Here is a 17,738-nt window from a genome sequence, read left to right as displayed (position 1 = left end):
TACAAGAGAGGCAAAGATGAAGTGCTCCAAAGATGTGTTGCAGGAGATGAAACCGGCATAGTATTGACACTTCGCAGGAGAAGCGACAGCCAGGAAGGCTCTATTAATAGGATACTAGTGGTCGACCCTCCACAAGGATACATATGACTACTGTAAAATATGTGATGCATGTCAGCGAATGGGAAAACCCACCAAAACAAGTGCCATGCCACTACAACCTATTCTTTTCCTAAGGCTGTTCGAGAAGTGGGGGATTGATTTTCTGGGTCCCATTGATCTACCCACCAAACAAAAGTAGAACAGATACGTCTTAGTATGTATGGATTATGTCACAAAGTGGTGTGAAGCTAAAGCTCTGAAGCGGGACGATGGTAACAGTGTAGCCCTATTCATGTACGAGAATATTATCACCCGTTTTGGCAGTCCCCTCGAGCTGGTAAGTGATAGAGGTACTCATTTCCTTAACAAAATCATGGAGAAGCTAATGGAGCTAGATAAGATCCGCCATCGCAAGTCCACTCCTTACTACCCTAGAGTCAATGGCCAAGTTTCAGTCACCAATCTCATCCTTTGCTTGATCTTGACAAGAACGATTGCCACATATCGTCGCGACTGGGACGATTGACTTACAGAGGCTCTCTAGGCATACAAAACCTCCCATAAGGCAGCTACACGATAGACCCCTTTCCAACTAATGTATGGTACAGAAGCCGTCTTCCCTGTTGAACTGGAATTGCCCTCTTTGCGAGTGGCAGTTAAAGAACGCTTGGGAGATGATGAGTCACTGCAATGCCACATCTTGCACTTGGAATGTTTGGATAAGATTCGGAGGATGGCTCTATAGTGCATGGAAACCACTCAAGTGCTATGCAAGGCCTATCATGATAGTTTCATCAAGTACAAGGAGTTCAAAGAAGGTGATCTTGTCCTAGCCTATGATTCGAGATTTGGAAAATTTCCTGGCGAGCTTCAACAACGATGTATGGGCCCATACAAGGCACTTGCTGTCAATCCTAACGGCTCTGTTCAGGTGTAGATCGTCGATGCCTCTGATGATCCTTTCCTGATAAATGGCTATCATTTCAAGAAGTACTTCCCTCCTTGGGGATCTTGACAATCACAGTCGACTACCCTCTCCCTTTTGGGAGTCGCACCATCTTTCTCTTTGTGCTTCGGATAGCCCTTATGATCTTCTCATGAGACGGTCTCGTTTTGCTAGCCCCTCACAGATACCTCTCAACCCGACCTTGTTCTCTTCTCGTGTGATCCAACAACGGTGGCGAGGTTGGTCCTGACACATGGTATTTCTACCATTCTCTTTATTAATGGGGAAAAAAAAAAACAAACAAACTGTTATGGGAGAAAATGAAGAAATTCCATGTCATAACAGGCCTTGTTCCAAGAAAAGTGGCAACACCCTTGGGCGAGAAGCTGACTGGGGAAAAGGTAATAACACCCTGTAGTTTAGGATAGCTGATTCATAAGCAGCACCTTTCTAGCCAGTAATTGGAAGCCACCTCCCTTAGTGCGCTGCCTCTGCAATATCAGTCCATCTGCCCTTCTAACAAACAACCTTTCTTACAAATCATTGAAGTATCAGACTTGTTGGGTGCCTCCCTAGGTACGTCTCATCTTCAATATCCTACTGACAACAACCGTCAATGCGATCTTCATGACCAACCCCCTGAGTTATGTGAGCTTTCATCCTAACAGGATGGGGACGTGTATATGGGCTGCCCTCTGTATCTATCAGTAAGTGAGACAGAGGATGGGGTGAGTGACCAGTCTTTCCCTTCAAATTAAATGAGAGGTAAGATGTGTGAATGGAGTGTTGCACACATGGGTTGGGCCTCTCAATGCACATTGCACGATCTGTTCCTGTGCACTGCACCATAAGGCTCCTTGGCCTTCCTTCTTGCGCTGTATGCCGGCACAGGGCGGGACGCAATAATGCACCATCAATTGTGCACCCTAGCATACTCCCTCTGCACCACCCCCTTGTTGATTCCTAAAATGGGTGTGAGATCTGGGTTTCCATAAATATTACCTCGAGTGATGTAAGTTATGGGGTGAGCGATTGTTCTTTCATCCCTCTTAAGTGCCAGTGAGTTGAGTGACTCTCCTTTATCAACGACACCTCCCCCGATAAACTTTATCAACTAGCTACCTCCTTGGGTGTTGCTGTATGGTCCCTGCCATGCTGGCTGAACACTGGAGTGAGCCATGGTACTCCTGTAGCCAACTCCAACCCTATTCTTATGATTGCAAGTGTACATTATGTTTTAAGTGTGGGGACGCCAGATTTCAATCGGTTGACGAGTCCTACGTTATGTTGTTGCATCTACCCCTGCCCGGTAAGGTCTTAAGTGTGGGGATATGTCCCTCCGCATCTGTTCTGCATATCATCATGGAAATACATCTATCCACCTTCAAATGTGGAAATGCCTTTTTATGCTCTAATGGGGCCCCTTCCCCACTCATCCATTATATTTCACCCTATCCCCGAGGCTGTTCATTGCTCGTTTGCCTTTATCCTTTGTTTTAAAATTTTTCCATGAGAACGCACCCTACATTCACTGAGACTCACATCCAACTTTATCACCTTGTTCGTCCCTTCGACTTGGCCATTTTTTATTTCTATACACACTTGTTCCGACTTACGGTTCATCCGCTATCCCATTTTGAACAGTTTTATATTTTTCCATGTGAACGCATCCTACGTTCATTGGACCTGATATCTAACATCATAAACCAGTTTGTCCCTTCGACTGCCACACTTTGCCTTTTTACATCCCTTTGTTCCGGCTTATCTTTTTTGAGTTATTAATTTTTGAAGCAATTCTCGCTAATTGGATATATTTTCATGTGAACGCATCCTTCTCGCTTCAAAACAGCAATCTGACATACCAGCCCTATCCTACACCTTCCCTTGGACATATTTCCTTTTTACACCCTATCCTTCCGCTGCACGATTCATTCGATATTAATTTTTATGCGTTTCCGGGCTCTTTTCATGCATATTTTTAACATTTTTTCCATATGAACCTGCCCTATTCTCTTCAGGATTCCATTCTAACAGGATTGCCTTGTCTAGCCACCCTTCCTACATAGTTTTGGTTTTTTTCTTTGCCCTATTTTGCCATCTGGATTTTTTTAAATTAATTTTCATTGGTGTTTTTTAGCACCATTTTCTTGTTTTTTTCATGCGAACACCTTCTAACCCCATCCAAACTGAGATTTGATGTCATAGCCTTGCCGATTATATTTTCTCAGACATTTTTTCTTTTTACTGTCCTCTATTCCGATGCCGGGATCATTCCATATTAATTTTCGAATCCCTTTTCCGGTATGATTTTTGGGTTTTTTCCCTATGAACATGTACTCTCTCGGTCAGCACCATGTGTTGACGTGATAGGTTTGTTGGGCACATTATTTGGCACATTTTTCCTTCTTTTCACCCTGCATTTTGGCAAGCGGATTTTTCCATATTAATCCTTGTATGTATTTTTGGTGCCGTTTTTCATGTTTTTTCCTTGTGAACACCCTGATTTTTCCCTGGAACGTGTGTCACATTTTTCTATCATCTTCCCCTCGTCTCCCGACACGTTTTTCCTTTTTACGGTCTTTCGATCTAGTGTATGGTTTGGGTTTTATTAATTTTTTTTTCGCTTGATGTGTGGCCATGTCTCTCGCCTCGCGCGTGATTTTTAGCGTCTCGGGACACTCTCGTGGCCGTTATGCCTCGCGTGTCGCTGTCCTTGCCTCGTCTGATCTTGTTGATGCAAATTTTTTTATTCTCTCCCGTCCCGCACATGCGCACGGGACACGGGTGTGTTCCCTTTTTTATGGTTTTCCACACACAGACTCAAACAACCCCACACACACACTAAACAAATAAGAATAATAATACAAAACACCAAAAAAAAAAAAGAATACTCACTCACTTTTTTTTCACCACCACAATTCAAAAACAAAACCAACACCAAACCAGCAAACACTGAAACAACACCCCAACACAACACCAACCATTCGACACACAATACTACCCTTAAAATTCAAATTAAACCACAAAAATTTAAAAAAAAACCAAATTTTAAATTTAATTTTTATTAATTAAAAAAAAACCAACCGTCCCATTCCTTACGTGTCATCTCTATCGCGCCGTCCCTTCCTCCCATCGCCTTCTTCCCTCGGCACTCCTTCCGATTATCCTCCTCCCTCCTCCTCGTGATCTCCTCCCCTCCCCTTCTCCTCCTCCATCGCAGCCTCTATGCCTTCCTTCTCCCCCCATTGCGCCTTCTTCTTCTCCAGCGCTCGTCCGCCAGCCCCCTCCTCCTCCTCGTCCTCCAGCACTGCCTTTGCCTTCTTCTCCAGCGTCCTCATTCTCCTTTCGCCGCCACGCCCACCGCCCTCCTCTTCTCCTCCCGCCAGTGTCTCCTCTGCCTCCTTCTCCGCCGCCGCCCACCGCCTTCCCTCCTCCTCTCCTTTTCTTCCGCCACGCCACGCATACCGCCCTCCTCTTCTCCTCCCACCAGCGTCTCCTCCGCCTCCTTCTCCGCCGCCGCCCACCGCCTTCCCTCCTCCTCTCCTTTTCTTCCGCCACCCCGCCGCCACATCTCCTTCCTCTTCCTTCCCATCTGGTAACTTCCCTAACTTCCATAACTTAACTAACCTCCATAACTTAACTAACCTACATAACTTCACTAACCGAATTAACCTAACTAACTTAACTTACTTAACTCAATTAATTCACGTAACTAACCTAATTTACTTAACCTAACCCAACCTAACTTAGCTCACCTAATTAACTTACCTTACCTGACTTCCTTAGCTTACCTACTGTACTTAGTTAACCTATCTGACTAGCTCACTAACCTAACCCCAATTTCCCCCCCTTCTAGCCCCCTTTCCTACCCCTATCCCACTCTACCCCCACTCTCCACACGCAGCGCAGGTGTCCAGGTGTGCCTGTGCGTACGGGAGATGCCCATAGTGTGTTCACGCACGAGGACGCGTGTTTGGTCTTCTCAGTGCGGTGGAGCCTGCCATCCCCGAGCACACACAGCTATTCACACGCAGCCCGGGTATCTCTTTTGATTTACCACAAATCCGAGAAAATTACCTTAAAAACACTTAAAAATATTTAAAAATATTTATAAAAATTCAATTAAAAAACAAAAAATTACTAAAAATTTCCTTCCTAAATTAAGTAAATTTTTTGCTAATCTTGATGATTATAATATAAATAATTAATTGCAAAAAATTAATAATATTTAAAATCCTTTAGAAATTCATTAAAAATTGAGAAAAAATCATTAGAAATCCCTAAAAATAAGAATCAAATTCAAAAAAATTTACAAAAAATTACATCAGTGCATTTAACTGCTTTTGGAATATTTTAAAATTAAAAATATACCCAAAAAAACATAAAATATAAAATCGAAACACACTTAAATTACAATTTTATAATAATAATAATAATAATAATAATAATTTCACCCAAATACTAATGAATATTGCCTATACCAAATGTGAACCTTGCCTTGATATTTATTTTGGTTTTTTAAAATACTAAGATGTTTTATTTTTTCCAGTTAGTAGTTTTTGCTTTTTTATTGGATTCCTTGCATTTGGGACTACTCAGTGCACCCTCAGTCTCTTGCATACACACCCTTACCAGGTGTCTATTTTTTGTGCTTTATTTATTTTGATGATCCCACTTAATCACGTTTAATTGTTAAAATGAACTTTATTCACCCACTTTTTCACGCGCGCTCGCACATAATACAAATTTTTCTAATAATTTAAAATCAACCCGCCGTTCACTTTGCACGCGCTACGTGCACTTCAGATGCACTTTAATTTTACATAAAAATGAACCAGCCATCACAAAAATACACGCGCTGAAAAAGAAGAACGCTTTCTGACACATCAAATTTTTAATCAATGAATATGCATTTAGAGACTTGAGTTTGGGGATCATATTCCGAGTGTCATTAACAGCACCATTTCACATTAATAAATTATAACTAAGAATTTAAAAATGAACCGCTGTTTTCTTATTAAGGTTTACAACCTAATAAAATTTCAACCATTGTTAAGAATTTCTTAAAATGAACCCTTCACTAAAATCATTCCCCTCACTGCACTTTTTTTCCTTTTTAATAAATATGCTTCGTGGGATGGGCACGTATAGTTCTTTAAGCTGACATTGTTTATCAAAGTTCTGGTTATGTCTTGATTAGGTTTTTGAGGTATCATGGTTTGATTGTGTGATACGATTATAGGTGCGATCTGTAGTTTTCTCTTTTTTGCCTGATACGGGGTATTGGGTGCCTGCTTGTTGCATAGCATGAAGCTTTCGGTCGCATATGTGTAGGGGTCATGCCGAATTTTTTCTAAGATATGGGTTGTTTGAGGCGGTCAATTGATTAGTTACATTTGTGTGTGCTTATTTTGATCGATTTCTTTTTTATAGCTATTTTGTTGTTTTGCAGGCATTCTCTATGATTGTCTGTGTTTGTGGTGTGTGTGTGTGTTCCATTTGAATGGCGCCTCAAGCTCCTTCTCCTATTCAGTATGTCCCATTGATCAGTAGGGATTATTCTTCCCTACTAGCTTTTGAGCCTATCGTGAAAGCAGGCCTTGCATCTTTTGTGGCTGCTTCACTCCCTTTGATTCCAGACAATCTAGCCCTATGTGATGAGTTTCTTGTGTCATATAGTAAGAAATCGGGCTTAGTTCGTGGTACTTCCATGGTTTTGAAACCTAGAGGGTTAGGGAAGGCTTTATCTCTTCCCTACAAAGGAGAACCCTTTGTTATAGCCAGACAGTTATTCTCAAATGACGAGATTCTCAAGCTGTTACAGAAGCAGACCAAAGGGGTTCTCAATGTCAAGAAGGTGATTAACACTTTACCAGTATCATTCTCAATGATTACTGATCCTACCAATTTCTCCAAGATAGGTTCATGCCTACCAAAACACCATCTCACTATTTGTCCATACCTACCAAAACACCATCTCTCTCGAAGCTAGTCTGCCAATTTCTCCAAGATAGGTTCATGCCTACCAAAACACCATCTCTCTCGAAGCTAGTTTGCCAATTTCTCCAAGATAGATTCATGCCTACCAAAACACCATCTCACTATTTGTCCAAGGAGCTCTTCACAGCTTCTAGGATGGTATTAAAAGGGGTTTCCATTGATTGAAGTACTTACCTGCTTACGAAGATAGACCAACATTTTTTCAAAGTGACTAGAGGGAATGTTATCAATGTAACTTATGATTCATATTTATATACTTTCTTGACATATTCAGGACTTAACAAGGGTGTGCTACCCCCTCCTCCATCTGATCAAGTACCTCCCCCTCCACCTTCAGAAGATTCAGAACCCATTGATATAGAGGATCTTGATTCCCCTCCTCCATTGGTCATTTAGTGGAAGCGCTTGAAGCATGTAGCAAAGAAAGTTCCCCCAGTCATTCCCTTAGTAACAGTTTAGTGTCAGGGGATGCCATTCCTTTCCTTTGTAACAATATCGAGAGTTCTATTGAACTCTCAGTGACAGCCTGTGCTCAACAGTTATATGCTTCTTTCTATGAAGAATTGATGCAATCCAAAGACCAGTTGCATAAGGCAACCATAGAGTTAGCCTTTGCTAAAGACACTTTTTTCGATCTGTTTAAGCAGGTGGAGTAGTAGACACAAATGATTGAGACCCAGAGAGAAGAAATATCTTCTTTGAAAATTCAGTTTAGCAGAGGCTCAGTTAGAGGTCACTAGAGTTTCGAAAGAGAAAGAGAAAATGTCCAAAGAAGCTCAAGAGTTTAAGACTCTTTTAGATATGAAACTGTCAGCTTTGCAGACTGCTCATAATACATTGGAATCCCAAGCTTCCCAGATTAAGCAGTTGCAGGACCAACTGGCACAGTCATGGTCCATTCCTCCAAGCCCCAATGTTCCTATGATTCCTTCTATATCTCAACAGGACTTGGTAGTTCTCCAGAGACAGGCCATATTATGTCCATTGTTTCAAGATAAAGTGGAAAGATTGTAATCCAGAATGGATTTATTATTGATGCCAGGAGGCATATTCCACGGTGGATTCCGTGAGGTTTTACGGTGGATTCCGTAAACTTAGATGACCGGGGATCATACGCAAAGAGGATTCTTTGTGCGAGAAGTTGATGGGGACGCCTGTCCTTTTCGGGCGTTTCATTAATTTAGTGTGTACATGGGTGATTCCATAGCGGGTGATTCCGCAAAATGCATATTAAATTAATAAATGTTTATGAGTTTAGAGTGCGCACTCGTAATAAATTAAGGTTAGGATTTATTTCTAACCAGTTGATTTATTTATATAGCTGAAGACTGCTAGGTATTCACTTTTGTCGGTTTAATTGTGTTATTTTACTAACGATTGTGAATGCTTCAGTTGATGTGTAGAGATAGCAGCAGTGGTGGAGGAAAGCATTGGAGTCTAGCGGGTTTTCGACCTTTGGATTAGATTTTGATAGGCGCCACGCCTATATTTTGTTATGTCTATAGAGACATCGATTATTTATTATTATTTTGTATGCGCTTATGCGCCTGGATATGTTATTTCTATTTGGACATTGAGATTGGGCATGCCAGACACTATGGGCACCGTCCATTAGCTTTATTTTCTTATTTTTGGTAGAAAGCAAACTCAAAAGCTAAAAGCTTGTCATATTTTTGTAATTGGGCTATTTTTGAGCATAAAGATTGGAAATATACATTAAATACATGCTTTGTGAAGCGCTCACACAAGGCATGGGGGAGATTGAACCCAATTTGTCTCTTGCCTCATGTCGTGCTTGCTTTTACATGGGTTTTTGTGCTAAAAAGTAGAGTACTTTGTTCTTGGGGACCTTCCGGGATTCACCACGTGAGCTATCTAAATGCTTTCCCCACTCTGTTAGCTCCACATTGAGCTAATAGCAATTGAGGTCAATTGCTATCCCACCCCGGGGGTATGATGCCAGGAGGCATATTCCACGGTGGATTCCGTGAGGTTTTACGGTGGATTCCGTAAACTTAGATGACCGGGGCTCATACGCAAAGAGGATTCTTTGTGCGAGAAGTTGATGGGGACGCCTATCCTTTTCGGGTGTTTCATTAATTTAGTGTGTACATGAGTGATTCCATAGCGGGTGATTCCGCAAAATGCATATTAAATTAATAAACGTTTATGAGTTTAGAGTGCGCACTCGTAATAAATTAAGGTTAGGATTTATTTCTAACCAGTTGATTTATTTATGTAGCTGAAGACTGCTAGGTATTCACTTTTGTCGGTTTAATTGTGTTATTTTACTAACGATTGTGAATGCTTCAGTTGATGTGTAGAGATAGCAGCAGTGGCGGAGGAAAGCATTGGAGTCTAGCGGGTTTTCGACCTTTGGATTAGATTTTGATAGGCGCCACGCCTATATTTTGTTATGTCTATAGAGACATCGATTATTTATTATTATTTTGTATGCGCTTATGCGCCTGGATATGTTATTTCTATTTGGACATTGAGATTGGGCGTGCCAGACACTATGGGCACCGTCCATTAGCTTTATTTTCTTATTTTTGGTAGAAAGCAAACTCAAAAGCTAAAAGCTTGTCATATTTTTGTAATTGGGCTATTTTTGAGCATAAAGATTGGAAATATACATTAAATACATGCTTTGTGAAGCGCTCACACAAGGCATGGGGGAGATTGAACCCAATTTGTCTCTTGCCTCATGTCGTGCTTGCTTTTACATGGGTTTTTGTGCTAAAAAGTAGAGTACTTTGTTCTTGGGGACCTTCCGGGATTCACCACGTGAGCTATCTGCGACCGACCTGCGCACCAATTATGGTCTACATTTGAGCAATTTCAAGAGTATGTTCCTCCGGACCATTCCTTTTTTGTCCACTATCAATTGCAGAAGTTGGCCTTCTATATTAAGCTCTCAATGATGGATCTCCTCTTCCAGAGGATGGTTGGAGTGGGGCTTGGTCTTCTGATTTGCTGACAGAAGTTGTCCGTATGGTCTTTGAAGATTCCGTGACGACGGATACCATGTTGCTGTCTTATATGTATCTACGAGGTGATATGTTAATTTCAAATGATGTAGATCTGGCTTGGTATGTGGGGGATGTGGTCTTACAAGCTGCCTTATATGTCAACTATTTGGAGTTGAGGATAGATGATATGTTCCAGTGCTATTCTTCTAAAATGGCTACTTGCCTTGACACTTCATGGCATTCAATGATTGATTCTGTAGTCCTGAACCAACGCCAGAATACAGCTTCTACTTATGTGCATAGCACTAACCAACTGAGAGTGGATCTCCTAGCCTATCTTTCCAAGAACCATCCATTTGATTCATCCTTCTTTGATGCCTACCATCGGCGATATGTTTTAGGTCCCCTCTAATCCTAGCTTATTGTACTATCAACAAATGGCCCATCGCTATGATGTTTATTTTTCCCATTATCAATCCAACTCAGCAGCTATCTCATGGTGCACAGACCGGTCGCCGCATGTGCGCGTAGTGAGTGTCAGAAGGTCCCCAAGAACAAAAGAACTCTACTTTTTGCACACAAATCAATGTAGAAAGCTTGCATGACATGAACAAGAGACCAATTGGGTGCAATCTCCCCCCATGCCTTGTGTGAGCGCTCCACAAAGCATGTATTTTATCTATTATTCATCTTCAAGCTCAAATAATAGCCCAAATTACAAAATAGCATGCTTTAGCTTTTGAGTTTGCTTTTGTGCCAATAAAGAATTAAAGCTAATGGGCGCCCAAGAAGTCAGGCGGTACCCAAATACAATGTCCAATACAAAATTTTAAATTGTGCGCCCATGTGCATACAAAAATAATAAATAAATATCAAGCGCTTTGATAAATAAGTGCGACAAAATATAGGTGCCATGCCTAAGATACGCGCCCATCAAAATATTGACGATAACTTGAGTACACGCTATCCTCCAATGCTTCCCACTGCCACCGATGCTAGCTCTACACATCAACTGAAGCATTCACAATTGATAGAAAAATAGTACAATTAAACCGACAAAAGTGAATACCTAGCAGTCTTCAGCTACATAAATAAATTGGTTAGAAATCAATCCTAACCTTAATTTATCACGAGTGCGCACTCTAAACTCATAAATATTTATTAATTTAAATATGTATTTTGTGGAATCACCCGCTATGGAATCACCCATGTACACATAAAATTAACAAAACTCCCGAAAAGGATAGGCATCCCCATCGACTTCTCGCACAAAGAATCCACTTTGTGTATGAGCCTCGGTAATAAAATTTTACGGAATCCACCATAAAACCTCACAGAATCCACCGTAGAATATGCCTCCTGGCATCATACCACCGGGGTGGGATAGCAATTGTCCTCAATTGCTATTAGCTCAATGTAGAGCTAACAGAGTGGGGAAATCATTTAAGTCTCTAGCGTGCATCCATTGGGCCTCTTCAACAAGATGGTTTTTAAACTTAACCAAATATCTAGAATATCTACGACCAGTTCCAGTGGTCATAAAGTCAGTATCTATAATAGTTTCAGGCTCAAGGATTTCAGTTTCATCATCTAACAAAGGAGGGTTTTCATAGACAGGGTGTACAGGTAATTGGCCTCTAAAGGGTCATAATAAACCAATATGAAAGGTATTGTGGATTTTTCCGTGTTGTGGTAGTTCTAGTTTAAATGCATTGGCATTAATTTTGTGTATGATCTTGAATGGTCCATAGAATCTAGGTGCTAATTTCACAACTGGGTGTTTATCCACACTTTGTAATCTACGTTTTTCTATTCTTAACCAAACATAATCATTAACTTTAAAATTCATAGCCTGTCTTTTCTTATTTGCTTGTTTTGTATATGATTGCTGGGCTTTGGCAATCATGTCTTTAACTTCATAAAAAATAGTAGCATGCATGTTAGCAATATCATCAACAGTTTAAATTTTGTTTGATAATGATGCAACAGGTGTAGTCAATCTATATCCATAAATAACTTCAAATGGTGCTTTCTTTGTAGCTGTATGTGGTGTATTATTATATGCAAACTGAAGTAAATGTAGATGTGTATCCCATGTATTTGGTTTTGAAATGGTGTAAGCACGCAAAAGATCTAAAATAGTACTGTTAGTAGCTTCTGTTTGATCATTTGTTTTAGGATGAAATGCAGATGAAAAATCAATCTTTATTTCTAAGTTAGTAAACAAAGTAATCCAAAAATTATTACAGAATCTAGAATCAGATAAAAAATAATAACTTTTGGTAAACCATGGTTAGTGAAAACAGTTTTCAAAAACAATTGAGCAGCTTCAGATGTAGTTAAAGTTTTCTTGCATGGAATAAAATATGCTTGTTTGCTAAACTTGTCTATAGCAGTCCAAATCATATCATGGTTAGCTTTAGTGTTAGGTAAACTAGTGATAAAATCCATTGAAATCTGTTCTCATGGTCGTGATGGAATAGATAATGGCATTAGTAAACCATATTGTTTACCATGGTGTCTTTTAACTCGTTGACAAACTGAACATTCAGATACAAAGTTAGATACATCAGTGTCCATATGTGGCCAATAAAAATCTTCAGTCAATGTACGCAAAGTAGATATAATTCCTCTATGACCTTGATATGGAGGACAATGAATCTCATGCAAAACAAATGATCGAAATGGAATTGTCACACATAATATTTTTTCATAAAACATGAATCCATTATTGTAAGACAATGAATCAATAGGAATCCAATTATTTGCAACTAATTTATTCCAATCAGCTTGAAAAGTAATATCCTGATGATAAGCATCTTTCATAGGGACAAGGGAATCAAATGATATCACAGAAATATTATGAATTGTCGGTCTTCTACTTAAAGCGTCAGCTACAACATTCTCTTTTCCTAGTTGATATTGTATAAGGGGATGAAAACTTTGAATAAAAGCTGCCCATTTAATGTGTCGGTCAGATATTTGTGGTTGACTAAGAATATGTCTAATGCTTTGTTGTTCAGTTTTGATCATAAACTCAGATCCCATTAAATAATGTTTCCATTGACATAAGGCTTGTACTACAGCTAGTAATTCTTTATTATAGGTAGAATATTTAAGTTCAGATGGTTTGAGTTTACAGCTAGAGTAGGCTATGGGATGATTATCTTGCATAAGGACGGCTCCTATTCCAGATCCACTAGCATCAGTAACTACTAAGAAGAATGGTCTATTGAAGTCAGGTAGTTGTAATACAGGAGCATCGGTTAATGCACGTTTCAATAAATCAAAAGATTTTTGTTGATTGTCAAACCAGTTATACACAATACCTTTCTTTAAAAGTTTTTTCAAAGGTAATGCAAGTAATGAAAAATTTCGCACAAACTTTCTGTAAAAACTAGCAAGACCTAGAAAAGAACGTAACTCATGCACATTTTTGGGTATGGGCCAATTTAAAATTGCTTCTATCTTTTTAGGGTCGACTTTAATACCTTCTGATGAAACAATATGTCCTAGATATTCAATTTCTGTTTGAAAGAATTCACTCTTTTCTGGATTAGCATATAATTGATTGTCTTTTAACAACTTAAAAACTAAAGACAAATGTTCATAATGCTCATTCTCATTTTTATTGAATACCAATATATCATCAAAAAATACTATGACACAATGCTGATGTTTCAGAAATATGCGATTCATCATGCGACTAAATGTGGCTAGTGCATTAGTTAGACCAAAAGGCATAACTAGAAATTCATAGTGTCCAAATTGTGTTCTAAATGCAGTTTTGAATATATCAGATTTATCCAATCTTACTTGATGATAACCAGATTTAAGATATATCTTACTGAATATGGCAGATCCTTGTAGCTTATCCATAAGATCATCTACCCTAGGAATTGGATATATATTCTTAACAGTAATTTTATTTAGGGCACGATAATCAATGCACATGCGATAAGTATTATTTTTCTTTTTCACTAATAAAACAGGTGCACCAAATGGAGAACTACTAGGTCTAATTAATCCTCTGTTAAGCAATTCCTCTATTTGATTTTGAACTTCTTTCTATTCAATTTGGTTATGTCTATATGGTGCTTTATATGGTGGTTGTGTTCCAAGAATTATATCTATTTTGTGATCTTTAGGACGTGAAGGTGGTAGTCCAGGTGGTAAATCAACAGCAAAACAATCTTGAAATTGGGCAAGAAATTGTGTATGCCTAGGATGCATCTGTTTTTCCTTAGCTTGAAGTTCATTCACCCATATTAAATAAGATTTGCTACTTTTACGTAATGCGCATTTAGCCTGAGTATGAGTAAGCAGTGGAAAATTATTGGAGGCGTGCATACCATGCAATGTGATTTGTTTTCCTTGAAAATAAATTTTAATTGAATGCGTAGAATAATCTATATCAGGATTATACTGATGACGCCAAGGCATTCCTAAGATTATGTCGCTAGACTACAAAGGTACAACTAGGAAATTTCTTTGTTCAGTATATTCACCAATTTTAATTTCTAAATTATGCACCTCTTATGTTCCATTATATCTCGTGCCTAGAAATGCAGCTTTGAAGCGATAATTTGTAGAAACAGTTTGTAAATTCAATTCTTTGACTAACTTTGCATAAATAAAGTCATGTGTGCTCCCATCATCATGTAAAATAGTCTTTTCTTTACCATGCACAAAACATTTCATTGTTAACAAAGAATGGGGAGTTGGCATACCTAGCAAAGTATCCGAAGTAATACCAATGTTGTCATCATCTTCCGTGAAATCAGGCATTTCCTCACGTTCTTCTACTTCCATTGTGCCAAGATAATTGATATGGACAGGTGGCTTTTTCGATTGACAATTGGCTGCTAGATGTCCAGGGGATGGGCAATGAACTTGTAGATCTTGAAGCAAGGATTCTTGATCTAGTGTTACTTTGTCAGGAAGAGCAAGGGTTTGAGAGATAGAAGAAGATCTTGGTTACAAACTTCATGAAACCTACAGTCTCTCTCTTTGCAAAGTAACCATAGTTTGTTCCTTTTCTAAGTCTGGTTAACTCCGATTTGACCAAGTTATCTTCAAAATAGCATGTAATGGATGCACAACTTGCCATTTTTGCCACGATTTGGCCAAATCTCCACAAGATATTTATTAGAGCTCCAAGGTTAATCTTTGCTTCAAGTAGAGCTCCTGCAAGTACCTGCCATGTGGCTCATGTACCTGCTATCTAAGATTTAATGGTGGAAATTTGGAGAAAATATGAATGAAATGAGAAAATCAAATGGATCAAAAGCCTATGCTCTAATACAACTTGTCAAGGAGAGAACTGAGAGGTGAGAGATAGAAGAGTAAAGGAGAGAGAAAGAAGTGACAAGGAGAGAGAAAGACTAGAAAGTTAAGAAAGAAGAGAGAGAAGCTATAGAAGCTGTAAAGAAGAAGGTGAGGTAAAAGACAATAAATGTATTAATGTTGAAAATATATAAAAATTTATATCTCTCCCTTTTATACATGTGTTAGTGTGACAAGGTATTATTAATAATTCCACACTAAACATATCTTCTTTCCAACTTCTTACATAACCAATTAGGCTCTCCACTTCTATTAATATCTATGTGCATCCCCTCCAACCTAACTCCATATAGACACCAAACCAACTATTTCCACTAACCTCTTTATGTGTCTATCTTAGTGTCTCTAATTGTGCCTTTCTAGTTTATCATTGTAAACTCAATAGCCCTATTCCTATTAACATATAAGTGTTTCATTTGCTTCTCTCTAATCTAACTCTCTAGATGCTAAACCTCATATTCTCATAGGCATCTCTATATAATCAATTTATATACTTGCAAGTGGGACACAAGCAATAAGTAAAATGAATACAAGAAAGAAGGGACTACGTATTGAGGTAGAGGTCAGATATGCCCCATTGTTCCAAAAAAGGACCCAATATACTAGTGACAACTCTAAAGATCTATAAAGTTACATGCAAATGGAATTAAAGCACATGGACTTGTAGGTTGATAGAGGAATCTACCCAATCAATCCCCTAATCCATAAACCTTTGAAGTATATGTGTGAGGATAATAATGGGTTGCTCGGATGCACTAAGAAACTTAATGATCAGGCTTCCAAAGTGTTTACAACCTACCAAAGCAACCATAAAATGTTATCATGATGTGATCCTTGCACATCAACTTCATATACAACAACTCATATGACAATTAGTATAGTTGAATGAGACTATAATTTAACAAAATAATTAGATTGTCACGAATGCGAAACACTATCCATGACATTCGTATCTCATACGAGGAGGCAAAGGCATAATTCGATGACCTTAGAAATATCAATAACAAGATAACACAAAAGCACAAACAAAAGAAAAATCCAATCGATGAGTTAATTGTGAATAGCGACAAGTGGAAGCAATGTATTAAAGCATGCAAAGAAAGTCAAAATGAAAACCTAGGTGAGGGTGAGCTTAGATCATCTATTAGAAGATTGCTAAAGGCAAGTATATTGGAAAATGCTTTGAGCAATCCAAAGTTCAAGGTTGTGAAGGAGAAGGTGATTGAGTCCACATTGAAATATGTGTTAAATGAATTCTCAATAGTGGATGCATAATCCATTTGTGACAAGACCCGTATTAGTACAACAACTTACTTAAAAATATTCAAGGGTGTGAACATTACATTTGGTTGTGTGCTAAAGTGAAATAGAATCATGCCTCTTCCTAGATCTTCAAAGTTAATGGAGGCTTGATGGAAACTTAATGCAAAGGTTTTGGAGATGATAAGAGATCTCGTGCATGTTCAAGGAATGGAAATACTAAAGGTTGGGTAAAAAATCCATATGAGGTGAAGTTCACCAAACTCAGTAATTACTATCTAGATCTATACAAGGTGCAAATGGTAATGGTACTATACAATAATATGTTTGTTGAGGAATGTAATGATAAATTTCATTTTTTCATAAAATTAGATAAAAATGAGGTCGTCAAAGGAGTAAAGATTGAAAGAGTTAGTGTAACTTTGATGAATAGAGCTTTACAATTTAACAAAAATAACTTACAAAAGTTTAGTGTTCAATCAGGGTGCCATGTGTGGTGGCTCACTAATTTGAGATTACTAAGGAAATATTTGAGGTGCTAGAGCTATTCTTTGTGCACACAAGCATTCGAAACATCATCCATCATTAGGAACATGGTGAGATGCTGTCAATTGAAGGATATGGTCAATACTTGGTGGAATGGAATCTTGTAGGAGACTTGAAAACTTGAAAATGCATGTGTGGATTTTCCAATGGTGCAAATGCAAAGTATCCATGTCTATATTCCTTGACAGAGAGGGTAGAAGTAAAGGATAGGAATAAAAAATAGTAAAGGGTGACAAGTGTTGTATCGACACGATAAAGAATATCCCACTTGGAAGCCCATGGAGAAAATTGTATTTATTCATTGTATGCTTTTGTTAGAATCATAGAGAAAATTGTGTATGAGTATATTTACTTTGCTTATAGGATGCAATCGAAAAAAGAAGCCATTTCAACGTGTAAAATTTGAAGTGAGTAATATAAAAAATTGGGCTACATAAGCATCAAGTAATGATTGAAAAAGATGAGAAGAGATGTGGAAAAATTGGTAACTTGCCAAAAGCTCAACTCTCATGCCAAGTTGCTAGAAACAAGGCTTCAAGAAGGTAGCAAATGGATTCAAAAAGAGCTAA

The sequence above is a fragment of the Lygodium microphyllum genome, chromosome 1 (genome assembly GCF_053477565.2).
Source record: "Lygodium microphyllum isolate KBCC chromosome 1, Lygodium_microphyllum_v1.1.10, whole genome shotgun sequence".
Taxonomy (NCBI): Eukaryota; Viridiplantae; Streptophyta; class Polypodiopsida; order Schizaeales; family Lygodiaceae; genus Lygodium; species Lygodium microphyllum.
This window is presented reverse-complemented; position numbering follows the sequence as displayed.